Raw genomic sequence first — 5,999 nt, forward strand, 5'->3', positions numbered from 1 at the left:
AGAACTTAAACATTCCTAAACTCTTATCTATGCAAATGTTACTTAACTAGTCACAGTTTCTTAACCTTAGAATAAAAGCACTAGGTTCAAAGACAATCACACAGATATGCAAGATTCAAGAGAGCCTCAAAGAGATCATAAATAACTGAGTTATCCCTCAATGCTTTTAGCAGCAAAGTCACAAATAACAGTCATTTCACAATGCTTTTGTCTGCAGAGATGCAGGGAACTAAATAGTCACCCATTAGTAAACACCTTGATCAGCCAAATGCTTCCTACATATCCCCCTTCTATATTATTAAAAATGAGCAAAGCAGGAGTGCGTCTGTACTTCCAGTCCTTCAGACTTTGCGGAGGGGGGTAACTCCATGAACTCGATTCAACTCAAGGCTGTTCAGATGAACTTATGCAGTAACTCATGCTAGCATTATTTGAAGATATTGCAGACAAGGTAGTAAAATGCAAAAAACTTCCAAAAATTAATAATAATAATAACATATTCCTTATATTCATGCAGAAACAACCCAGGGTTAATTATCTTATTGTTAAGCAAGCACATTTGATACACATAGCAACTCTGTCTTCTGCCAAGTTAGACATCCTTGAGAAAATTAAAACACCTCTTTTTCCAGACCTTGCATACTTTCTTGTTCTTGACAGTCTGTTCAAAACTTTAAATTACAGAAGAAATCAGCAAATACTGACACAAGTCATGAGAATTTTCATCCGTTTTAAGGCTGAGTCTTAATGACCTTCAACATCTTTCTCCCCTCCCCCCTTTTTTATATACTTTTGGCAGGGAATATTACTATAGATCGTGATGATTAACATTTCCTTACAGTCTGAAGGAAGTGTCCATAAGCTTCACATTTCCAAAGTAGTCTCTATTTTCCATTCGTCAGTATTTTTTTGAGTATTGTCCTGTTTGCTGGACCAATCGATGATATATCTCTCTTTTGTGATGTTATATGGTATGGGCTTGTCCATGAGGACACGATCTCCACAATATGGTTTTATTATTCTTTTGAGTCTCTAGTCCACAAGAAGAAAAAGACTGCGGAGTGGATGAGATTACATTTCCTTCACCTTGTACAGGGAGGGAGGGAGTCATTAATCCACACTATGATTTCCAGACCTCCCAGATAGCAGGATGTAAGAGTGGTGGATCAGGAACTTAAGCGGAATACTGCTCACTGTGTGAAGTCCTCAAAGCACTTGGAGGCAAATTACCATCTGCATGGTTTCCAAACTGCACCAACTTCTCTGGCAGTCACCTTGCTCCATCAGCATCCTGTGGGAAAAGCACAAACATGCCCTCGCCCCCAAATCAGGAGGGAGCTGGCTTTTGCTATTTTCCATTAAGTAGATCTTTCCATTTTACATATGCTTTGTCTTTATGTTTAGGAATCTTTTTCCAAAGGCAGTCAGCAGCAGACTGACTGTGTATATCCAAATTTAAAAAATTTTAAATAAATAAAGTATGATTAATTAAATTGCAAGGAGTGGAAGGGCATATCTCCCCCTTTTTCATTTTTTTTAAATGTCGCTTAATAGTCCCATTAGCAGGTTCCTTGAGGATTAGAAGAGATTCCAGTTATGTGTTTAATTCAAAAAGTGACACAAAATTGAGTAAATGCTTTACTAATATAAGCAGATCCATTATCTGTCTTTAAGCATTTAGGTACACAAATTATAGCAAAACAACGTAAACATGTGTTGAATAACTAAAGACGTTTTTTCACCAGTCATAGGAGTGGCCACAATAAATCCAGAATAAGTGTCCACCATAACGTGCAAATAACCCGATTTACCAAATGAAGGAATGTGAGTAACATCCATCTGCCAAAGATGTAATTGAAAAACTGCTTTGACTGCATGTAGCTCAACTAAGTGCAGATTGAGCTGGAAAATTTTTAAACATAGTATATTCTTTATAAGAAATAGCTGCAGTTCCAATGGAGGAACCATCAGTAAATATTGTAAGGATATGAAGTAAGGGTTTATTTTTATAAATACTGGGGAAAATAAATAAATGTTTTTTAAACAAATTGTAATAATTTATCTGGAGGATAAATATTGTACACCAATCTACAAAACTCAGCAAATGCTAATTCCCATGAAATCACAACTTTCCCATAACCAAGAAGTTTTGGGTCTGTCATAAGGTATGACTATAGAATTAGGATCTTTTCCAAAATATTTAACAGACTCAGATCTATCTTTCATCACGAATTCGGCTATTATTTTAAAATAAGGATTTAGAATTCTTTTTCTTGAAGAAGCTAAATATACCTACAATAATGGTCCTTCCTGCCATAACACACCAGATGTAAAAGTACCAAGGTTTACCATAATTAATGTACATAATTTGTTGTTCTAGAATACGTAAATTTACTAAATTTAAGGTTTGTTCTGCTAATGGGTAAATCTTCCGAGTCGAATTTGGATTAGGATCTCCTTTTAAAACATCAAACAAAGGCTTAAGCTCTCCAGTACTTATTTTTAAATATGGTCTAAGGTAATTAAAATCTCCTAATAATTTTTGAAAATCATTTAAAGTTTGTAAGTGATCTTTTCTTATTTCTATCTTCTGAGGTATCACAAAACCTTTCTGTAAAATATGTCCTAAATACTTGTAAGTTTCAATAACTTGCACTTTTTCTTCTGCTATAACTAAAGCCTTTTTAATGCTTCTTGTAATAAGTAAAAAATAAAGAGAACCACCTTTTGGTCCCTATGAGCCATCAAAATATCATCCATATAGTGAATTTTATACACCGATGTTTCAGAAATTCTTACTGACTTTATAGCTACAGTTATAAACTTTTGACATAAGGTGACGCTATTAGACATTCCCTGACATAAGACTCTCCACTGATAATGCTCCATACGTTCTTTAAAATTAACACTAGGAACACTAAAAGCAAATCTTTTATACTCTTTGGAATCCAAGGGAATGGTATAAAAACAATCTTTTAAATCTAAAATGATCTGATATGTATTGGCTGGAATAGCAGAGGGGGAAGGGAGCCCAGGCTGCAGGGCTTCCATAAATTCCATAATATCATTAATCCTACTTTACTGATTTTCCTTGCAAAGCAACTGCTATAGCAAGCCCTGAGTACAGAAAGGTTTAATGTCCCAGCATAGTCTGATATAATCAGACAACTTGCTCTTTATTCTAAAAGGCCTTAGCACTACTTTGCATTTTAAAAGCCAATTGTTTAATTTTTAATACAATTCCTGATTTTAATTACACAAAGGGATAAAAAATTAGCACATACTTGAAGGTTACACATCCTACAAATGATGGCAATATTTTCCTTGAGAGAGTAGTTTCATTGGTATAATTATTTGTTAAATACTCAAAAAAGACAACTTTAAGCAGTAATAAACACAAGCAAAAGTGATTCTACCCTTAAACTAAACACTTAGAAAACCCGTTTTGCACATACAACTGAAAGAGTATGTAATACTTACACACACACACACACAATTTGTTCACACAAACAGCTTATATTTGCTGTATTTTGAAAACTCTCAAGAAATTGATTTTCACAAGTCATCTCTTCCGGACAAACTCGCTTGAGCCAGCTGTTATTAGTCTCCTGCCCAAAACACATTCTCTCCTATCGTGGCTTCTACTAACTTCATAGTAAAATGAGCCACAGAAACATATTGAGAACAAGCAGTTTTTAAATCTTACAGTTTCGAATGAAATGGGGGGAACATTCGCCCGTCCTTGAGCATTCTGTCCTCTAACTGGATAACATCCTGGAATTCCTAAATTTACTCCCTGTTATGTTGCTAATGACTCATACTCTTGCTCCCAGTCTACGGCCTTTGTTTCATCCCAGCAGGACTTCAGAGTCTCCTGCAAGGGGTCTCAGGTTGAAGCTTCTCAGAAAAGGCAAAAATTCCTACGTCTTCATCATAATAACAATGTACTAACTAGTCTTCCAACTGCTCCGACTCGTCCTCTGACTGCTCAGCATGCCAGGATCAAGGGGTTCCTCATCCTGGCTTTCAAAAGCCTCAGATTCACTTTCCAGTGGCTTCAGTGGTGGAGGGGGAGGAGCTGGAGGCTCAGCAGCAACTTTTCTTTCAATTTTGTTTGAGCATGCAAACAAATTATTCTCCCCCCCACCCCCCAGAAGTCCCTCATGCCTAGCTAAATTCCACAGACTAAACGTGTCTCTGGGAACCTTACTAGGTCCATTAGCAATATTTTTCAACAGTTGCCCTATTTTTTGCCAAGTTACAGTATTTACAGTCCCTTCCTCAGCAAACCAAGGACATATCTTAACCACAAAATCTGAAAACTTCTCTAATCTTTGGTAGTTTATTTTTGTTCCTCTGGCTTTTAACATATTTTGAAGCATATTTACATACATACATACATACATTTACTAGAAACCTGTCCCATCATTTATTACGCCCGACTTTTCACCACTTACCCTTAATTTTCTCTGTAAAGATTCACGACCTTGCTTCTCAGTGGTGTCCATCACGAGATCCTTTGTTTTCAAAGCCCCACGTTGGGCGCCATTAATTCGGGGATTAGACCAGCTATTATGCATCAAACTGGGTCTGAAATGAGGCGTGCGGATGAAAGGAAAAGAAAGAGATATATACAAAGTATGGGATCAGGAGAACTCCACTCTGATGGAATGGAGTCTCGTGTATATTTGAAGCTTGGTTTTTATACTCTTCTTACACAAGGGAATTGGTTACAAAACAAACATCAAAGAACTTAAACATTCCTAAACTCTTATCTATGCAAATGTTACTTAACTAGTCACAGTTTCTTAACCTTAGAATAAAAGCACTAGGTTCAAAGACAATCACACGGATATGCAAGATTCAAGAGAGTCTCAAAGAGATCGTAAATAACTGAATTATCCCTCAATGCTTTTAGCAGCAAAGTCACAAATAACAAGTCATTTTGCAATGCTTTTGTCTGCAGAGACACAGAGACGCAGGGGACTAAATAGTCACCCATTAGTAAACACCTTGATCAGCCGGATGCTTCCTACAAAGGAGGAACATTGCATTTTGCCTCTGGAAATCCCTGGGGTTGAACTCAAAGGTATTAATTTCCAGGCCAGCATCAGAGAGAGTGTGGCCTGCTGTTGTTATCAGGAGTAACTCTTCGAGGACTTAGGTCTTCAGAAGTGGAGAGCCCCAGTGTGCTGTGAGTGGGAGTTCCTGTCACTGGACACACAGGGTGTCCCTGGAATTGACCACTTTCCAGCTTGGGGGTGAAGATAGCACTCCTACTTGCAGTATGTCTTGTGAGCTTAAGATTTTAGCTCACGGGAATTTCCAAGAGACATGGACTCAAATATTTTTTTATTTAAATAATTTTATTTGGGCTCATACAACTCTTATCACAATCCATACATAAATCAATTGTGCAAAGCTCTCTTATACATTCGTTGCCCTCATCATTCTCAAAATTTGCCTTCCGCTTGGGTTCCTGGAATCAGCTCATTTTCCTTTTTTCCCTCCCCCTCCCTCATAAACTGTTAATAATTTATGTTATTATTTTTTATCTTATCTTAAAGTGCCTGGTGTCTCCCTTCACCCACTTTCCTGTTGTCCATCCCCCAGAGAGGAGGTTATAAGTAGATCTCTGAGATCGGATACCCCTTTCTAGCCCACCGTCCCTCCTGGTATCACCACTCTCACCCTTGGTCTTGAGGGGTTTATCTGTCCTAGATCCCCTGTGTTTCCAGTTCCCATCTGTACTTCCTTATTGCTACACTGAACCCTGAGTGAATCATCTCCTCCCTACTACCCCTCTGTAAGGGATGCCCAGTTGTCTACAGATGGGCATTGGGTCCCCATTACACGCTCCCCTCATTCATGATTTTAATTTTTCCCCTGCCTTTATGGCTTGAAACCTGATCCCCTAGGCCCTTCATGATCACACATGTTGGTGTGCTGCTTCCATGTGGGCTTTGTTGCTTCTGGGCTAGATGGCCAATTGTTTACTT

The sequence above is a fragment of the Tenrec ecaudatus genome, chromosome 15 (genome assembly GCF_050624435.1).
Source record: "Tenrec ecaudatus isolate mTenEca1 chromosome 15, mTenEca1.hap1, whole genome shotgun sequence".
In the NCBI taxonomy this organism is placed as follows: domain Eukaryota; kingdom Metazoa; phylum Chordata; class Mammalia; order Afrosoricida; family Tenrecidae; genus Tenrec; species Tenrec ecaudatus.